This window comes from Lampetra planeri, chromosome 5 (assembly GCF_965212315.1).
Source record: "Lampetra planeri chromosome 5, kcLamPlan1.2.h2, whole genome shotgun sequence".
Classification (NCBI taxonomy): Eukaryota; Metazoa; Chordata; class Hyperoartia; order Petromyzontiformes; family Petromyzontidae; genus Lampetra; species Lampetra planeri.
Window position 1 is genome coordinate 17904416 of NC_136111.1, and position 22128 is coordinate 17926543.

A 22128-nucleotide genomic window follows, 5' to 3' on the forward strand; every position below is an offset into this window, starting at 1 on the left:
CCTCTCCCCCATCACCCCCTCCCCCCCATCACCCCCTCCCCCTCATCACCCCCTCCCCTCATCACCGCCTCTCTCCCATCACCGCCTTTCCCCCCATCACCCCCTCCCCCCCATCACCGCCTCCCCCCCATCACCACCTCCCCCCCATCACCACCTCCCCCCCATCACCCCCACCCCCCCATCACCGCCACTCCCCCATCACCACCTCCCTCCCATCACCCCATCCCCCCCATTACCCCTCTCTCCCATCACCGCCTCTCTCCCATCACCCCCTCCCCCCCATCACCCCCCTCCCCCATCACCCCTCCCCCCCATCACCGCCTCTCTCCCATCACCGCCACACCCCCATCACCACCTCTCCCCCATCACCCCCTCCCCCCCATCACCCCCTCCCCCTCATCACCCCCTCCCCCCATCACCGCCTCTCTCCCATCACCGCCTCTCCCCCCATCACCCCCTCCCCCCCATCACCGCCTCTCCCCCCATCACCCCCTCCCCCCCATCACCCCCTCCCCCCCATCACCGCCTCTCTCCCATCACCGCTTCTCCCCCATCACTCCCCCATCACCCCCTCCCCCCCATCACCACCTCCCCCCCATCACTCCCTCTCCCATCACTCCCTCTCCCATCACTCCCACTCCCATCACCGCCTTCGCCCCATCACCGCTTCTCTCCCATCACCCGCCTCTCCCCACCATCTCCACCTCTCTCTCCCATCGCATATCACCAACTCTCTCTGCCATTACCGCCTCTCTTGTTCCCATCCCCGCTTGTTTCTTCTACCCTTGCTGCTTTCTCCCATCGCTGCATCCTCTTCTCTCTCCAATCACAGCCTCTGTCTAGCTTCCTATTGACGCACGGCCACATAAATGCGGCTTCTATCCCCGCGTCTGAGTGGATGGCCGAGTTCTTGGATGGGTGGGTGGATAACTGACCGAGTGAGTAAAATTGTGCGCGTCAGTCACTGATTGAATTGCTCTGAGACGGAGCGAGCGAGCGAGCGAGCGAGCGAGCGATCGAAACAGCGAGCCAGCCAATGAGCGAGCGGACGCGTGAGACTGAAAGCGAGAAAGTGCGCAGTCGGGTGAGTGATTGAGGAAGTGAGTCAGCCGTTAAGTGAGCGGTTGAGTAAGTGAGCGAGTGAGTGAACGAACGCGCACGAAAATGAGTGGTTGAGTGCGTGGTTGCATGGGCGGGAAAGCAAAGAAGCAAATAGGTGAGCGTTTGAGTGAATGAGCGAGTGAGTGAACGAGGAATTGATTATGTGGGTGAGCGAGCGGCTGAGTGAACGATTAGGTGAATAATGAGCGAGTGAGTGGTTACGTAATTGACGAGCGCGCGAATGAGTGAGAGGTTAAGTGAACGATGAGCGAGCGAGTGAGCGGTTAAGTGAATGATGAGCGAGCGAGTGAGCGGTTAAGTGAATGATGAGCGGGCGAGTGAACGGTTAAGTGAATGATGAGCGGGCGAGTGAACGGTTAAGTGAGCCACGACCTAGCGAGTGAGCGGTTAAGTGAATGATGAGTGAGCGAGTGAACGGTTAAGTGAGCGACGAGCGAGCGAGAGAGCGATTAAGTGAATGATGAGTGAGCGAGTGAGCGAGGTGAGCGGTTAAGTGAATGATGAGTGAGCGAGTGAACGGTTAAGTGAGCGACGAGCGAGCGAGTGAGCGAGTGAGCAGTTAAGTGAATGATGAGCCAGTGAGTGAGCGGTTAAGTGAGCGACGACCTAGCGAGTGAGCGAGTGAGCAGTTAAGTGAATGATGAGCCAGTGAGTGAGCGGTTAAGTGAGCGACGAGCGAGCGAGAGAGCGATTAAGTGAATGATGAGTGAGCGAGTGAGCGGTTAAGTGAGCGACGAGCGAGCGAGTGAGCGAGTGAGCAGTTAAGTGAATGATGAGCCAGTGAGTGAGCGGTTAAGTGAGCGACGACCTAGCGAGTGAGCGAGTGAGCAGTTAAGTGAATGATGAGCCAGTGAGTGAGCGGTTAAGTGAGCGACGAGCGAGCGAGAGAGCGATTAAGTGAATGATGAGTGAGCGAGTGAGCGGTTAAGTGAGCGACGAGCGAGCGAGTGAGCGAGTGAGCAGTTAAGTGAATGATGAGCCAGTGAGTGAGCGGTTAAGTGAGCGACGACCTAGCGAGTGAGCGAGTGAGCAGTTAAGTGAATGATGAGCCAGTGAGTGAGCGGTTAAGTGAGCGACGAGCGAGCGAGGAGAGCGATTAAGTGAATGATGAGTGAGCGAGAGAGCGATTAAGTGAATGATGAGTGAGCGAGTGAACGGTTAAATGAGCGATGACCTAGCGAGTGAGTGAGCGGTTAAGTGAATGATGAGTGAGCGAGTGAACGGTTAAGTGAGCGACGACCTAGCGAGTGAGTGAGCGGTTAAGTGAGCGATGACCTAGCGAGTGAGTGAGCGGTTAAGTGAGCGACGAGCGGGCGAGCATCTGAGCGAGCGAGCGACAGCCCCTCGAGGCAAAGCGACTGTCACGGGGAGCCAGCCCCCCCACCCCCGCCCCCCCCCTTCTCCCTCTCGGCATCTCCCTTTGATGCCCCCCTCCCCCATGCGCCCCCAAAATGAACAGCGCTCGTTTCAAGTCCCCCATGGCTCCGGGCGTGGGGACGGGGCTGTATCAGCACGCGGCAAGCGAGGGAGCTTGTCCGCGGAGGCCCTCAGCGGCGAGAGAGACGTCGCATGCGGGACGCGACGGGGCCAGGCCGAGGGAAGAACGAAACTCCCGGGGTAATTACATTCGCGGCTCTCGGTCCCCGCGGGCCCCCTTTCTTCCCGAGCGCAACATTTATTTTGCCTGGGACGCGGCCAGCGACGGAAAGCGCTGACACCGAAGCTGACGTCGCCCATCGGAAGAAGGGGGTTGGGGGGGGGGGCCTCTTTCCAGAGGTGGGACAAAGTCATTGTTATGCAAGTCCAAGTCGAGTCGCAAGTCATCAAATTCATGACTCGAGTCTGACTCGAGTCCAAGTCACATGACTCGAGTCCACACCTCATAGGTGGGACAAAGTCATTGTTATGCAAGTCCAAGTCGAGTCGCAAGTCATCAAATTCATGACTCGAGTCTGACTCGAGTCCAAGTCACATGACTCGAGTCCACATCTCATAGGTGGGACAAAGTCATTGTTATGCAAGTCCAAGTCGAGTCGCAAGTCATCAAATTCATGACTCGAGTCTGACTCGAGTCCAAGTCACATGACTCGAGTCCACATCTCATAGGTGGGACAAAGTCATTGTTATGCAAGTCCAAGTCGAGTCGCAAGTCATCAAATTCATGACTCGAGTCTGACTCGAGTCCAAGTCACATGACTCGAGTCCACATCTCATAGGTGGGACAAAGTCATTGTTATGCAAGTCCAAGTCGAGTCGCAAGTCATCAAATTCATGACTCGAGTCTGACTCGAGTCCAAGTCACATGACTCGAGTCCACATCTCATAGGTGGGACAAAGTCATTGTTATGCAAGTCCAAGTCGAGTCGCAAGTCATCAAATTCATGACTCGAGTCTGACTCGAGTCCAAGTCACATGACTCGAGTCCACACCTCTGCCTCTCTCTCTGTCACGCGGCATCACGCGACCCCGGTTTTTAGACCGTCGCGCTAAAAATGTGTGACGTTTGAATTTGATTCGCGTTACGCGCTTTGTTCATCGAGCCAGCAGATCTCACGGTTGGCTGGTTATTTATATATATATATGTATGTTATATAAAAGTGTGTGGAGGAGACCGGGACCCGTCATGGTAATGTGGAATTTCCACTGCTGTGGCTCAGGGCTGACAGTGGAGGTGAGTGCTGCTCGCCTGAGCAGGGAGAGGCTCAGACTCGGGCTTGTTATTTCAGCTGGCAAGGCCACATTGAGCCACGCAGCTCAGCGGGTCCTAACATACAGAGCCATAGAGCTACATACAGACTCATAGAGCTACATACAGACTCATAGAGTTACATACAGACTCATAGAGTTACATACAGACTCATAGAGTTACATACAGACTCATAGAGTTACATACAGAGCCATAGAGCTACATACAGAGCCATAGGGTTACATACAGAGCCATAGAGCTACATACAGAGCCATAGAGCTACATACAAACTCATAGAGTTACATACAGACTCATAGAGTTACATACAGACTCATAGAGTTACATACAGACTCATAGAGTTACATACAGAGCCATAGGGTTACATACAGACTCATAGAGTTACATACAGACTCATAGAGCTACATACAGAGCCATAGAGCTACATACAGACTCATAGAGCTACATACAGACTCATAGAGTTACATACAGAGCCATAGAGCTACATACAGAGCCATAGAGCTACATACAGACTCATAGAGCTACATACAGACTCATAGAGTTACATACAGACTCATAGAGTTACATACAGACTCATAGAGTTACATACAGACTCATAGAGTTACATACAGACTCATAGAGTTACATACAGACTCATAGAGTTACATACAGACTCATAGAGTTACATACAGACTCATAGAGTTACATACAGAGCCATAGAGCTACATACAGAGCCATAGGGTTACATACAGACTCATAGAGTTACATACAGACTCATAGGGTTACATACAGACTCATAGGGTTACATACAGACTCATAGAGTTACATACAGACTCATAGAGTTACATACAGACTCATAGAGTTACATACAGACTCATAGAGTTACATACAGAGCCATAGGGTTACATACAGACTCATAGAGTTACATACAGACTCATAGAGCTACATACACACTCATAGAGCTACATACAGACTCATAGAGTTACATACAGAGCCATAGAGTTACATACAGACTCATAGGGTTACATACAGACTCATAGGGTTACATACAGACTCATAGAGTTACATACAGAGCCATAGAGTTACATACAGACTCATAGAGTTACATACAGAGCCATAGAGCTACATACAGACTCATAGAGCTACATACAGACTCATAGAGTTACATACAGACTCATAGAGTTACATACAGACTCATAGGGTTACATACAGACTCATAGAGTTACATACAGACTCATAGAGCTACATACAGACTCATAGAGTTACATACAGAGCCATAGAGTTACATACAGACTCATAGAGTTACATACAGACTCATAGAGTTACATACAGAGCCATAGAGTTACATACAGACTCATAGAGTTACATACAGACTCATAGAGCTACATACAGAGCCATAGAGTTACATACAGAGCCATAGAGCTACATACAGACTCATAGAGTTACATACAGACTCATAGAGTTACATACAGACTCATAGAGCTACATACAGAGCCATAGAGTTACATACAGAGCCATAGAGCTACATACAGACTCATAGAGTTACATACAGACTCATAGAGTTACATACAGACTCATAGAGTTACATACAGACTCATAGGGTTACATACAGAGCCATAGAGTTACATACAGAGCCATAGAGCTACATACAGACTCATAGAGTTACATACAGACTCATAGAGTTACATACAGACTCATAGAGCTACATACAGACTCATAGAGCTACATACAGACTCATAGAGCTACATACAGACTCATAGAGTTACATACAGAGCCATAGAGCTACATACAGACTCATAGAGCTACATACAGACTCATAGAGTTACATACAGAGCCATAGAGCTGCATAAAGACTCATAGAGTTACATACAGACTCATAGAGCTACATACAGACTCATAGAGTTACATAAAGACTCATAGAGCTACATACAGACTCATAGAGCTGCATAAAGACTCATAGAGTTACATACAGAGCCATAGATCTGCATAAAGACTCATAGAGTTACATACAGACTCATAGAGTTACATACAGACTCATAGAGCTACATACAGACTCATAGAGCTACATACAGACTCATAGAGCTACATACAGACTCATAGAGCTACATACAGACTCATAGAGTTACATACAGAGCCATAGAGCTACATACAGACTCATAGAGTTAAATACAGACTCATAGAGCTACATACAGACTCATAGAGTTACATACAGAGCCATAGAGCTACATACAGACTCATAGAGTTACATACAGACTCATAGAGCTACATACAGACTCATAGAGTTACATACAGAGCCATAGAGCTACATACAGACTCATAGAGCTACATACAGACTCATAGAGCTACATACAGACTCATAGAGTTACATACAGAGCCATAGAGTTACATACAGACTCATAGAGTTACATACAGACTCATAGAGCTACATACAGACTCATAGAGCTACATACAGACTCATAGAGTTACATACAGAGCCATAGAGCTACATACAGAGCCATAGAGCTACATACAGACTCATAGAGCTACATACAGACTCATAGAGTTACATACAGACTCATAGAGTTACATACAGAGCCATAGAGCTACATACAGACTCATAGAGCTACATACAGACTCATAGAGTTACATACAGAGCCATAGAGTTACATACAGACTCATAGAGCTACATACAGACTCATAGAGTTACATACAGACTCATAGAGTTACATACAGAGCCATAGAGCTACATACAGACTCATAGAGCTACATACAGACTCATAGAGTTACATACAGAGCCATAGAGCTACATACAGACTCATAGAGCTACATACAGACTCATAGAGTTACATACAGACTCATAGAGTTACATACAGACTCATAGAGTTACATACAGAGCCATAGAGTTACATACAGACTCATAGAGTTACATACAGACTCATAGAGTGACCTAAAGACTCAGAGTTACATATAGATCCATAGACTCAGCTAGCAAGGCCCCATTGCGATAAGTGGCTCTGTTACAATGACGACCGCAGCCCACGACCGTTGCAGTTGCACAGAGTTACGTAGCGATCCGTAGAGTTGCATGCAGCCATCGAGTTGCATCGAGTAGCACATCGCTTGGTTTGAAGCTTTCGTGACTGCAGGAATCCAAACTCTTTGGTTCTTTTGGTAACGTGACACAAGCAGAAGAATAAAACCACAAAAGAAAAAATCGTTTTTTGTTTTGTTTTCTTTTTCTACCTACGTGACTTTACCGACAGAACCAACGAGTATGTGAGTTCATAGCTACATAAGAGTTCCACAGAGACGCGCGGAGTTACATAGAGATCCGTAGATTTTCATCGAGATACATGGAGTTAAATAGATCCGTAGAGTTACACGGAGACTCATGGGCCACAGTGAAAGGCCGCTGGTAGTAGCAGCACTTACTGGACAACGCAGGGTGGGAACAAGCAACATAACAAGAGCAAAAACAACAGATTATATAGAGGAAACCCGCACCAGAGCTGACCACAAACAGGACAAGCAATAAATAAACAGTACTTAGGATCGGGTCAGGTAGCCTCCCCTAGGGTAATTGTAGCCGGAAGGAACCCCAGAGCGTAGCCACAGTAGTGTACCTAGGCTGTGTATCTAGGCTGTGTATCTAGGCTGTGTACCTAGGCTGTGTACCTAGGCTGTGCACCTAGGCTGTGCATCTAGGCTGTGCACCTAGGCTGTGTACCTAGGCTGTGTGCCTAGGCTGTGTACCTAGGCTGTGTATCTAGGCTGCGTACCTAGGCTGCGTACCTAGGCTGCGTACCTAGGCTGCGTACCTAGGCTGCGTACCTAGGCTGCGCACCTAGGCTGCGCACCTAGGCTGCGCACCTAGGCTGCGTACCTAGGCTGCGTACCTAGGCTGCGTACCTAGGCTGCGTACCTAGGCTGCGTCGCTAGGCTGTGTACCTAGGCTGTGTACCTAGGCTGTGTACCTAGGCTGTGTACCTAGGCTGTGTACCTAGGCTGTGTACCTAGGCTGTGTACCTAGGCTGTGTACCTAGGCTGTGTCGCTAGGCTGTGTACCTAGGCTGTGTACCTAGGCTGTGTACCTAGGCTGTGTACCTAGGCTGTGTACCTAGGCTGTGTACCTAGGCTGTGTACCTAGGCTGTGTACCTAGGCTGTGTACCTAGGCTGTGTACCTAGGCTGTGTCGCTAGGCTGTGTACCTAGGCTGTGTCGCTAGGCTGTGTACCTAGGCTGTGTACCTAGGCTGTGTACCTAGGCTGTGTACCTAGGCTGTGTACCTAGGCTGTGTATCTAGGCTGTGTACCTAGGCTGTGTACCTAGGCTGTGTACCTAGGCTGTGTACCTAGGCTGTGTACCTAGGCTGTGTACCTAGGCTGTGTACCTAGGCTGTGTACCTAGGCTGTGTCGCTAGGCTGTGTACCTAGGCTGTGTACCTAGGCTGTGTACCTAGGCTGTGTACCTAGGCTGTGTATCTAGGCTGTGTACCTAGGCTGTGTACCTAGGCTGTGTACCTAGGCTGTGTCGCTAGGCTGTGTACCTAGGCTGTGTACCTAGGCTGTGTACCTAGGCTGTGTACCTAGGCTGTGTCGCTAGGCTGTGTACCTAGGCTGTGTCGCTAGGCTGTGTATCTAGGCTGTGTACCTAGGCTGTGTACCTAGGCTGTGTATCTAGGCTGTGTACCTAGGCTGTGTATCTAGGCTGTGTACCTAGGCTGTGTCGCTAGGCTGTGTATCTAGGCTGTGTATCTAGGCTGTGTACCTAGGCTGTGTACCTAGGCTGTGTATCTAGGCTGTGTACCTAGGCTGTGTATCTAGGCTGTGTACCTAGGCTGTGTACCTAGGCTGTGTCGCTAGGCTGTGTACCTAGGCTGTGTACCTAGGCTGTCTATCTAGGCTGTGTCGCTAGGCTGTGTACCTAGGCTGTGTACCTAGGCTGTGTACCTAGGCTGTGTACCTAGGCTGTGTACCTATGCTGTGTACCTAGGCTGTGTACCTAGGCTGTGTACCTAGGCTGTGTACCTAGGCTGTGTCGCTAGGCTGTGTACCTAGGCTGTGTACCTAGGCTGTGTACCTAGGCTGTGTACCTAGGCTGTGTACCTAGGCTGTGTACCTAGGCTGTGTTCCTAGGCTGTGTACCTAGGCTGTGTATCTAGGCTGTGTACCTAGGCTGTGTACCTATGCTGTGTTCCTAGGCTGTGTACCTAGGCTGTGTACCTAGGCTGTGTACCTAGGCTGTGTCGCTAGGCTGTGTACCTAGGCTGTGTACCTAGGCTGTGTACCTAGGCTGTGTCGCTAGGCTGTGTATCTAGGCTGTGTACCTAGGCTGTGTACCTAGGCTGTGTACCTAGGCTGTGTACCTAGGCTGTGTACCTAGGCTGTGTATCTAGGCTGTGTATCTAGGCTGTGTACCTAGGCTGTGTACCTAGGCTGTGTCGCTAGGCTGTGTACCTAGGCTGTGTACCTAGGCTGTGTACCTAGGCTGTGTACCTAGGCTGTGTACCTAGGCTGTGTACCTAGGCTGTGTATCTAGGCTGTGTACCTAGGCTGCGTACCTAGGCTGCGTACCTAGGCTGCGTACCTTGGCTGCGTACCTAGGCTGCGTCGCTAGGCTGCGTACCTAGGCTGCGTACCTAGGCTGCGTACCTAGGCTGCGTACCTAGGCTGCGTACCTAGGCTGCGTACCTAGGCTGCGTACCTAGGCTGCGTCGCTAGGCTGCGTCGCTAGTCTGCGTACCTAGGCTGCGTACCTAGGCTGCGTACCTAGGCTGCGTCGCTAGGCCGCGTACCTAGGCCGCGTCGCTAGGCCGCGTGCCTAGGCCGCGTGCCTAGGCCGCGTGCCTAGGCCGCGTGCCTAGGCCGCGTGCCTAGGCCGCGTGCCTAGGCCGCGTGCCTAGGCCGCGTGCCTAGGCCGCGTGCCTAGGCCGCGTCGCTAGGCCGTGTACCTAGGCCGTGTCGCTAGGCCGTGTATCTAGGCCGTGTATCTAGGCCGTGTACCTAGGCCGTGTACCTAGGCCGTGTCGCTAGGCCGTGTATCTAGGCCGTGTACCTAGGCCGTGTACCTAGGCCGTGTACCTAGGCCGTGTACCTAGGCCGCGTACCTAGGCCGCGTACCTAGGCCGCGTACCTAGGCCGCGTACCTAGGCCGCGTACCTAGGCCGCGTACCTAGGCCGCGTACCTAGGCCGCGTATCTAGGCCGCGTCGCTAGGCTGTGTACCTAGGCTGTGTACCTAGGCTGTGTACCTAGGCTGTGTACCTAGGCTGTGTACCTAGGCTGTGTACCTAGGCTGTGTACCTAGGCTGTGTACCTAGGCTGTGTCGCTAGGCTGTGTATCTAGGCTGTGTATCTAGGCTGTGTACCTAGGCTGTGTACCTAGGCTGTGTACCTAGGCTGTGTCGCTAGGCTGTGTACCTAGGCTGTGTCGCTAGGCTGTGTCGCTAGGCTGTGTACCTAGGCTGTGTACCTAGGCTGTGTACCTAGGCTGTGTCGCTAGGCTGTGTACCTAGGCTGTGTCGCTAGGCTGTGTACCTAGGCTGTGTACCTAGGCTGTGTACCTAGGCTGTGTACCTAGGCTGTGTACCTAGGCTGTGTATCTAGGCTGTGTACCTAGGCTGTGTCGCTAGGCTGTGTATCTAGGCTGTGTACCTAGGCTGTGTACCTAGGCTGTGTATCTAGGCTGTGTACCTAGGCTGTGTATCTAGGCTGTGTACCTAGGCTGTGTCGCTAGGCTGTGTATCTAGGCTGTGTATCTAGGCTGTGTACCTAGGCTGTGTACCTAGGCTGTGTATCTAGGCTGTGTACCTAGGCTGTGTATCTAGGCTGTGTACCTAGGCTGTGTACCTAGGCTGTGTCGCTAGGCTGTGTACCTAGGCTGTGTACCTAGGCTGTCTATCTAGGCTGTGTCGCTAGGCTGTGTACCTAGGCTGTGTACCTAGGCTGTGTACCTAGGCTGTGTACCTAGGCTGTGTACCTAGGCTGTGTACCTATGCTGTGTTCCTAGGCTGTGTACCTAGGCTGTGTACCTAGGCTGTGTACCTAGGCTGTGTACCTAGGCTGTGTCGCTAGGCTGTGTACCTAGGCTGTGTACCTAGGCTGTGTACCTAGGCTGTGTACCTAGGCTGTGTACCTAGGCTGTGTACCTAGGCTGTGTTCCTAGGCTGTGTACCTAGGCTGTGTATCTAGGCTGTGTACCTAGGCTGTGTACCTATGCTGTGTTCCTAGGCTGTGTACCTAGGCTGTGTACCTAGGCTGTGTACCTAGGCTGTGTCGCTAGGCTGTGTACCTAGGCTGTGTACCTAGGCTGTGTACCTAGGCTGTGTCGCTAGGCTGTGTATCTAGGCTGTGTACCTAGGCTGTGTACCTAGGCTGTGTACCTAGGCTGTGTACCTAGGCTGTGTACCTAGGCTGTGTATCTAGGCTGTGTATCTAGGCTGTGTACCTAGGCTGTGTACCTAGGCTGTGTCGCTAGGCTGTGTACCTAGGCTGTGTACCTAGGCTGTGTACCTAGGCTGTGTACCTAGGCTGTGTACCTAGGCTGTGTACCTAGGCTGTGTACCTAGGCTGCGTATCTAGGCTGCGTACCTAGGCTGCGTACCTAGGCTGCGTACCTAGGCTGCGTACCTTGGCTGCGTACCTAGGCTGCGTCGCTAGGCTGCGTACCTAGGCTGCGTACCTAGGCTGCGTACCTAGGCTGCGTACCTAGGCTGCGTACCTAGGCTGCGTACCTAGGCTGCGTCGCTAGGCTGCGTCGCTAGTCTGCGTACCTAGGCTGCGTACCTAGGCCGCGTACCTAGGCCGCGTCGCTAGGCCGCGTACCTAGGCCGCGTCGCTAGGCCGCGTACCTAGGCCGCGTCGCTAGGCCGCGTGCCTAGGCCGCGTGCCTAGGCCGCGTGCCTAGGCCGCGTGCCTAGGCCGCGTGCCTAGGCCGCGTGCCTAGGCCGCGTGCCTAGGCCGCGTGCCTAGGCCGCGTGCCTAGGCCGCGTGCCTAGGCCGCGTGCCTAGGCCGCGTACCTAGGCCGCGTACCTAGGCCGCGTACCTAGGCCGCGTACCTAGGCCGCGTCGCTAGGCCGTGTACCTAGGCCGTGTCGCTAGGCCGTGTATCTAGGCCGTGTATCTAGGCCGTGTACCTAGGCCGTGTACCTAGGCCGTGTCGCTAGGCCGTGTATCTAGGCCGTGTACCTAGGCCGTGTACCTAGGCCGTGTACCTAGGCCGTGTACCTAGGCCGTGTACCTAGGCCGTGTACCTAGGCCGTGTACCTAGGCCGTGTATCTAGGCCGTGTATCTAGGCTGTGTACCTAGGCTGTAACAGAGTATCAGGACTGTTGGAGTGCTGTTGTATTGTAATAAAGAAGTTTCCTCTACAAGTGTCTCCGGAACCCATTACACAGGAAACCCGCACCAGAGCTGAGCGCAAACAGGACAAGCGATAAAAAAACAGTACTTAGGACTTCATTCTAGATTTGAAGCTTTCGTGACTGCAAGGATTCATATTCTTAGGTTTTTTCGGTAAAGTCACGTAGGTGAAACATTAAAATTAATAAAAGTAAAATAAAATAAAAAAATAAACAAATAAAAAATCACGGCGTTTCGGAGGCAACACAAGCCTCCGTTTTCTTTTTTTATTTTACTTTTATTAATTTTAATGTTTTACCTACGTGACTTTACCGAAAAAACCTAAGAATAGTACTTAGGACACTCATCTAACGGGCTCGGACATAAGTAAGCTCGGCCGCCGCGTTCACGGCCACAGTGACGGAGGTCATCCTGACAGCGCGGTCCGGACGGAGTATGTGGGGGACGCTACGGTCGGTTACGAGGAAGACCCGACGTTCGGTGCGCCGGGGCAAGGGAAGGCCGTGACGCCGACTCTCGCATTTGAGACGGGTGACGAGTACTTGCGTCGCCACTTGGAAACATTTCGATTTAAAGCTTTCGTGACTGCAGCAGGGATTCATCTTCTTGGTTCTTTCGGTAAAGTCACGTAGAAGGGAAATAATAAAATAATGAAAATAAAACATAATAAAATATTATGTAAATTTCGATTTAAAGCTTTCGTGACTGCAGGGATTCATCTTCTTGGTTCTTTCGGTAAAGTCACGTAGAAGGGAAGTAATAAAATAATAAAAATAAAACATAATAAAATGAACACTTGGAAACAGTTCTGCCGTGGCAATCTGACTGGAAGAACTTCCGATTGGCGCGGTGGGTGGGGGAAGGGAAGGGGGGGGGGCTACGTATGGTGCGAGAGAAGTTCGACTTCCTCACATTCCCTGCAGCACAGCGTCCGCATGCAGACTGCAGTGAGTGATAGACGCAGCGTGGGGTGACCTCTCAGCCATGCCACACGGAGAACCTTTACACTGCTGAGCTCATCATCCACATCATCACGCGAGGGTCTATCCACTGCTGAGCTCATCATCCACATCATCACGCGCCAGAGTCTATCCACTGCTGAGCTCACCATCCACACCATCACGTGCCAGAGTCTATCCACTGCTGAGCTCATCATCCACATCATCACTCGCCAGAGTCTATCCACTGCTGAGCTCACCATCACATCATCACGCGCCAGAGTCTATCCACTGCTGAGCTCACCATCCACATCATCACGTGCCAGAGTCTATCCACTGCTGAGCTCAACATCCACATCATCACGCGCCAGAGTCTATCCACTGCTGAGCTCACCATCACATCATCACGCGCCAGAGTCTATCCACTGCTGAGCTCACCATCCACATCATCACGTGCCAGAGTCTATCCACTGCTGAGCTCAACATCCACATCATCACGCGCCAGAGTCTATCCACTGCTGAGCTCACCATCACATCATCACGCGCCAGAGTCTATCCACTGCTGAGCTCCTCATCCACATCATCACGCGCCAGAGTCTATCCACTGCTGAGCTCACCATCCACATCATCACGTGCCAGAGTCTATCCACTGCTGAGCTCACCATCACATCATCACGCGCCAGAGTCTATCCACTGCTGAGCTCACCATCCACATCATCACTCGCCAGAGTCTATCCACTGCTGAGCTCACCATCCACATCATCACGCGCCAGAGTCTATCCACTGCTGAGCTCACCATCCACATCATCACTCGCCAGAGTCTATCCACTGCTGAGCTCACCATCACATCATCACGCGCCAGAGTCTATCCACTGCTGAGCTCACCATCCACATCATCACGCGCCAGAGTCTATCCACTGCTGAGCTCACCATCCACATCATCACACGCCAGAGTCTATCCACTGCTGAGCTCACCATCCACATCATCATGTGCCAGAGTCTATCCACTGCTGAGCTCACCATCACATCATCACGCGCCAGAGTCTATCCACTGCTGAGCTCACCATCCACATCATCATGTGCCAGAGTCTATCCACTGCTGAGCTCACCATCCACATCATCACTCGCCAGAGTCTATCCACTGCTGAGCTCACCATCACATCATCACGCGCCAGAGTCTATCCACTGCTGAGCTCACCATCCACATCATCACGCGCCAGAGTCTATCCACTGCTGAGCTCATCATCCACATCATCACTCGCCAGAGTCTATCCACTGCTGAGCTCACCATCCACATCATCACGCGCCAGAGTCTATCCACTGCTGAGCTCACCATCCACATCATCACGTGCCAGAGTCTATCCACTGCTGAGCTCACCATCACATCATCACGCGCCAGAGTCTATCCACTGCTGAGCTCACCATCCACATCATCACGTGCCAGAGTCTATCCACTGCTGAGCTCACCATCACATCATCACGTGCCAGAGTCTATCCACTGCTGAGCTCATCATCCACATCATCACTCGCCAGAGTCTATCCACTGCTGAGCTCCTCATCCACATCATCACGTGCCAGAGTCTATCCACTGCTGAGCTCACCATCCACATCATCACGTGCCAGAGTCTATCCACTGCTGAGCTCACCATCCACATCAACACGCGCCAGAGTCTATCCACTGCTGAGCTCATCATCCACATCATCACGTGCCAGAGTCTATCCACTGCTGAGCTCATCATTCACATCATCACGTGCCAGAGTCTATCCACTGCTGAGCTCATCATCCACATCATCACGTGCCAGAGTCTATCCACTGCTGAGCTCACCATCCACATCATCACGCGCCAGAGTCTATCCACTGCTGAGCTCACCATCCACATCATCACGTGCCAGAGTCTATCCACTGCTGAGCTCACCATCCACATCATCACGTGCCAGAGTCTATCCACTGCTGAGCTCATCATCACATCATCACTCGCCAGAGTCTATCCACTGCTGAGCTCACCATCCACATCATCACGCGCCAGAGTCTATCCACTGCTGAGCTCACCATCCACATCATCACGTGCCAGAGTCTATCCACTGCTGAGCTCACCATCCACATCATCACGTGCCAGAGTCTATCCACTGCTGAGCTCACCATCCACATCATCACGCGCCAGAGTCTATCCACTGCTGAGCTCATCATCCACATCATCACGTGCCAGAGTCTATCCACTGCTGAGCTCACCATCCACATCATCACGTGCCAGAGTCTATCCACTGCTGAGCTCACCATCCACATCATCACGTGCCAGAGTCTATCCACTGCTGAGCTCATCATCCACATCATCACGTGCCAGAGTCTATCCACTGCTGAGCTCATCATCCACATCATCACTCGCCAGAGTCTATCCACTGCTGAGCTCACCATCCACATCATCACGTGCCAGAATCTATCCACTGCTGAGCTCACCATCCACATCATCACGTGCCAGAGTCTATCCACTGCTGAGCTCACCATCCACATCATCACGTGCCAGAGTCTATCCACTGCTGAGCTCACCATCCACATCATCACACGCCAGAGTCTATCCACTGCTGAGCTCACCATCCACATCATCACGCGCCAGAGTCTATCCACTGCTGAGCTCACCATCCACATCATCATGTGCCAGAGTCTATCCACTGCTGAGCTCATCATCCACATCATCATGTGCCAGAGTCTATCCACTGCTGAGCTCACCATCCACATCATCACGCGCCAGAGTCTATCCACTGCTGAGCTCATCATCCACATCATCATGTGCCAGAGTCTATCCACTGCTGAGCTCACCATCCACATCATCACGCGCCAGAGTCTATCCACTGCTGAGCTCACCATCCACATCATCATGTGCCAGAGTCTATCCACTGCTGAGTTCACCATCCACATCATCACGCACCAGAGTCTATCCACTGCTGAGCTCATCATCCACATCATCATGTGCCAGAGTCTATCCACTGCTGAGCTCACCATCCACATCATCACGCACCAGAGTCTATCCACTGCTGAGCTCACCATCCACATCATCAAGTGCCAGAGTCTATCCACTGCTGAGCTCACCATCCACATCATCACTCGCCAGAGTCTATCCACTGCTGAGCTCACCATCACATCATCACGCGCCAGAGTCTATCCACTGCTGAGCTCACCATCCACATCATCACGCGCCAGAGTCTATCCACTGCTGAGCTCACCATCACATCATCACTCGCCAGAGTCTATCCACTGCTGAGCTCATCATCCACATCATCACTCGCCAGAGTCTATCCACTGCTGAGCTCACCATCCACATCATCACTCGCCAGAGTCTATCCACTGCTGAGCTCACCATCCACATCATCACTCGCCAGAGTCTATCCACTGCTGAGCTCACCATCACATCATCACTCGCCAGAGTCTATCCACTGCTGAGCTCACCATCCACATCATCACTCGCCAGAGTCTATCCACTGCTGAGCTCATCATCCACATCTTCACTCGCCAGGGTCTATCCACTGCTGAGCTCATCATCCACATCATCACTCGCCAGAGTCTATCCACTGCTGAGCTCACCATCCACATCATCACGTGCCAGAGTCTATCCACTGCTGAGCTCACCATCCACATCATCACTCGCCAGAGTCTATCCACTGCTGAGCTCACCATCACATCATCACGTGCCAGAGTCTATCCACTGCTGAGCTCATCATCCACATCATCACGTGCCAGAGTCTATCCACTGCTGAGCTCATCATCCACATCATCACTCGCCAGAGTCTATCCACTGCTGAGCTCACCATCCACATCATCACGCGCCAGAGTCTATCCACTGCTGAGCTCATCATCCACATCATCACGCGCCAGAGTCTATCCACTGCTGAGCTCACCATCCACATCATCACGTGCCAGAGTCTATCCACTGCTGAGCTCACCATCCACATCATCACTCGCCAGAGTCTATCCACTGCTGAGCTCACCATCCACATCATCACGCGCCAGAGTCTATCCACTGCTGAGCTCACCATCACATCATCACGCGCCAGAGTCTATCCACTGCTGAGCTCACCATCCACATCATCACTCGCCAGAGTCTATCCACTGCTGAGCTCACCATCCACATCATCACGCGCCAGAGTCTATCCACTGCTGAGCTCACCATCCACATCATCACGTGCCAGAGTCTATCCACTGCTGAGCTCACCATCCACATCATCACTCGCCAGAGTCTATCCACTGCTGAGCTCATCATCCACATCAACACGTGCCAGAGTCTATCCACTGCTGAGCTCACCATCACACCATCACGTGCCAGAGTCTATCCACTGCTGAGCTCATCATCCACATCATCATGTGCCAGAGTCTATCCACTGCTGAGCTCACCATCCACATCATCACACGCCAGAGTCTATCCACTGCTGAGCTCACCATCCACATCATCACACGCCAGAGTCTATCCACTGCTGAGCTCACCATCACATCATCACGCGCCAGAGTCTATCCACTGCTGAGCTCACCATCACATCATCATGTGCCAGAGTCTATCCACTGCTGAGCTCACCATCCACATCATCACGCGCCAGAGTCTATCCACTGCTGAGCTCACCATCACATCATCATGTGCCAGAGTCTATCCACTGCTGAGCTCATCATCCACATCATCACGTGCCAGAGTCTATCCACTGCTGAGCTCACCATCCACATCATCATGTGCCAGAGTCTATCCACTGCTGAGCTCACCATCCACATCATCACGTGCCAGAGTCTATCCACTGCTGAGCTCACCATCCACATCATCACACGCCAGAGTCTATCCACTGCTGAGCTCATCATCCACATCATCATGTGCCAGAGTCTATCCACTGCTGAGCTCACCATCCACATCATCACGTGCCAGAGTCTATCCACTGCTGAGCTCACCATCCACATCATCACACGCCAGAGTCTATCCACTGCTGAGCTCACCATCCACATCATCACGCGCCAGAGTCTATCCACTGCTGAGCTCACCATCACATCATCACGCGCCAGAGTCTATCCACTGCTGAGCTCACCATCCACATCATCACGCGCCAGAGTCTATCCACTGCTGAGCTCACCATCACATCATCATGTGCCAGAGTCTATCCACTGCTGAGCTCATCATCCACATCATCACGTGCCAGAGTCTATCCACTGCTGAGCTCACCATCCACATCATCATGTGCCAGAGTCTATCCACTGCTGAGCTCACCATCCACATCATCACGTGCCAGAGTCTATCCACTGCTGAGCTCACCATCCACATCATCACTCGCCAGAGTCTATCCACTGCTGAGCTCACCATCCACATCATCACGTGCCAGAGTCTATCCACTGCTGAGCTCATCATCCACATCATCACGTGCCAGAGTCTATCCACTGCTGAGCTCACCATCCACATCATCACGTGCCAGAGTCTATCCACTGCTGAGCTCATCATCCACATCATCACTCGCCAGAGTCTATCCACTGCTGAGCTCATCATCCACATCATCACGTGCCAGAGTCTATCCACTGCTGAGCTCACCATCCACATCATCACTCGCCAGAGTCTATCCACTGCTGAGCTCATCATCCACATCATCACGTGCCAGAGTCTATCCACTGCTGAGCTCACCATCCACATCATCACTCGCCAGAGTCTATCCACTGCTGAGCTCACCATCCACATCATCACGCGCCAGAGTCTATCCACTGCTGAGCTCACCATCCACATCATCACGTGCCAGAGTCTATCCACTGCTGAGCTCACCATCCACATCATCACGCGCCAGAGTCTATCCACTGCTGAGCTCACCATCCACATCATCACGCGCCAGAGTCTATCCACTGCTGAGCTCACCATCCACATCATCACGCGCCAGAGTCTATCCACTGCTGAGCTCACCATCACATCATCACGCGCCAGAGTCTATCCACTGCTGAGCTCACCATCCACATCATCACGCGCCAGAGTCTATCCACTGCTGAGCTCAACATCCACATCATCACGCGCCAGAGTCTATCCACTGCTGAGCTCACCATCCACATCATCACGCGCCAGAGTCTATCCACTGCTGAGCTCAACATCCACATCATCACGCGCCAGAGTCTATCCACTGCTGAGCTCACCATCCACATCATCACGCGCCAGAGTCTATCCACTGCTGAGCTCACCATCCACATCATCATGTGCCAGAGTCTATCCACTGCTGAGTTCACCATCCACATCATCACGCACCAGAGTCTATCCACTGCTGAGCTCACCATCCACATCATCATGTGCCAGAGTCTATCCACTGCTGAGCTCACCATCCACATCATCATGTGCCAGAGTCTATCCACTGCTGAGCTCACCATCCACATCATCACTCGCCAGAGTCTATCCACTGCTGAGCTCACCATCACATCATCACGCGCCAGAGTCTATCCACTGCTGAGCTCACCATCCACATCATCACGCGCCAGAGTCTATCCACTGCTGAGCTCATCATCCACATCATCACTCGCCAGAGTCTATCCACTGCTGAGCTCCTCATCCACATCATCACGTGCCAGAGTCTATCCACTGCTGAGCTCCTCATCCACATCATCACGCGCCAGAGTCTATCCACTGCTGAGCTCATCATCCACATCATCACTCGCCAGAGTCTATCCACTGCTGAGCTCACCATCCACATCATCACGTGCCAGAGTCTATCCACTGCTGAGCTCACCATCCACATCATCACTCGCCAGAGTCTATCCACCAGAGGTGGGACAAAGTCATTGTTATGCAAGTCCAAGTCGAGTCGCAAGTCATCAAATTCATGACTCGAGTCTGACTCGAGTCCAAGTCACATGACTCGAGTCCACACCTCTGCTATCCACTGCTGAGCTCACCATGCACATCATCACGTTCCAGGGTCTATCCATGGCGCATAGGGGGCAGCCGCCATTTTTAACGGCTCTTCCGAGTTAACAGAGCGCACAAAAAGAGACGTGTGATTAATTACACGGTTTTTGTTTTGGTCAACCAATTCTAACTTTGTCAACTTAATCGACCAAGAGGCGGAGCACAACGGTCGGTTAGGATCTTGACGGAGCTCGGCAGCGTCGTGGTGGGGCAGCGTCGTGGTGAGGCGGTGGGGCAGGGTGGTGGTGATGCAGGGTCGTGGTGGGGTGGTGGGGCAGGGTCGTGGTGGGGCAGGGTCGTGGTGAGACGTTGGGGCAGGGTCGTGGTGGGGCAGGGTCGTGGTGAGGTGGTGGGGCAGGGTCGTGGTGGGGCGGTGGGGCAGGATCGTGGTGGGGCAGGGTCGTGGTGAGGTGGTGGGGCAGGGTCGTGGTGAGGCGGTGGGGCAGGGTCGTGGTGGGGCGGTGGGGCAGGGTCGTGGTGGGGCAGGGTCGTGGTGGGGCAGGGTCGTGGTGAGGTGGTGGGGCAGGGTCGTGGCGGTGGGGCAGGGTCGTGGTGGGGCGGTGGGGCAGGGTCGTGGTGCGACGGTGGGGCAGGGTCGTGGTGGGGCAGGGTCGTGGTGAGGCGGTGGGGCAGGGTCGTGGTGCGATGGTGGGGCAGGGTCGTGGGTCGTGGTGGGGCCAGGTCGTGGTGAGGCGGTGGGGCAGGGTGGTGGTGGGGCAGGGTCGTGGTGGGGCAGAGTCGTGGCGGTGAAGCAGGGTCGTGGTGGGGCGGTGGGGCAGGGTCGTGGTGCGACGGTGGGGCAGGGTCGTGGTGGGGCAGGGTCGTGGTGAGGCGGTGGGGCAGGGTCGTGGTGCGATGGTGGGGCAGGGTCGTGGGTCGTGGTGGGGCCAGGTCGTGGTGAGGCGGTGGGGCAGGGTGGTGGTGGGGCAGGGTCGTGGTGGGGCGGTGGGGCAGGGTCGTGGTGGGGCAGGGTCGTGGCGGTGAAGCAGGGTCGTGGTGGGGCGGTGGGGCAGGGTCGTGGTGCGACGGTGGGGCAGGGTCGTGGTGGGGCAGGGTCGTGGTGAGGCGGTGGGGCAGGGTCGTGGTGCGATGGTGGGGCAGGGTCGTGGTGGGGCAGGGTCGTGGTGAGGCGGTGGGGCAGGGTCGTGGTGCGATGGTGGGGCAGGGTCGTGGGTCGTGGTGGGGCCAGGTCGTGGTGAGGCGGTGGGGCAGGGTGGTGGTGGGGCAGAATCGTGGTGGGGCGGTGGGGCAGGGTGGTGGTGGGGCAGGATCGTGGTGGGGTGGTGGGGCCAGGTCGTGGTGAGGCGGTGCGGCAGGGTGGTGGTGGGGCAGGATCGTGGTGGGGCGGTGGGGCAGGGTGGTGATGTGGGGGGCTACCTGTACGGCTGCGCCTCCTCGAGGAACCTGCGCTGCTCATCGGGGGGGGGCGCCCGACCGCAGCTCCTTGACGACGACGCGGGACGGGCTGAAGCCGGCAAAGATCTCTCCCAGCAGCACCTGCAGCAGGGCACGGGGGGGGGGGGGGGGGACCACAGCAGCAGGGTGGTCAGTCGCGGCGGCGGCAGCAGCGAGAAGCAGAGGTCGCAAACGGGTTTTGATTCCTTACCCGTACCCGGCAGCACCAGGGTCGCAAACGGGTACCCGTACCCGGCCGTACCCGTACCCTACCCGTACCCGGCCGGGTACGGGTATCGGGTACCTGATTGCGACCTCTGGGATGAAGCCATGTTGCAGGCGCGGGTGGGTTGATTCGAGGAACTTGAATTGTGAGAAGAGACAAGACGTTGGGAAATGAGTGGCAAACGGTGACTCACCAGTGACTCACGGCCTACCCGTACCCGGCCGCACCAGCGTCGCAAACGGGTACCCGTACCCGGCCGGGTACGGGTAGCCGGGTATCGGGTAGGGTACGGGTATAGGGTACCCGGTTGCGACCTCTGGCGAGAAGACTACAGCAACATCAGCAGCAGTATTTGCAGTACCAGCAGTAGCAGCGACAGGTCACCATGCGGCGCGTCGCGACGCGTCGATTCGGATCAAGATCAATCTTCACGCTCACGACACAATCTAAATCTAGATTGAAATCGAATTTCGTAAGAACTGATTTTCGTGTTTAGTTTTGTCTTTCCTTCCACCCGCACCTCCGCGT

At 53.5% G+C, this 22128-nt stretch overlaps 1 protein-coding gene across 1 annotated transcript in view; it reads right to left on the bottom strand.

Annotated features, from left to right (window-relative positions):
- LOC144719064 (uncharacterized) overlaps positions 1–21456 on the bottom strand; it is a 67131-nt gene extending 45675 nt beyond the window's left edge. Inside the window, exon 1 of the mRNA XM_078594830.1 lies at positions 21357–21456. The gene's annotated coding sequence lies outside the window, so the exon portion shown is untranslated. The remainder of the gene's footprint in view (positions 1–21356) is intronic.
- Positions 21457–22128: the final 672 nt, after the last annotated feature.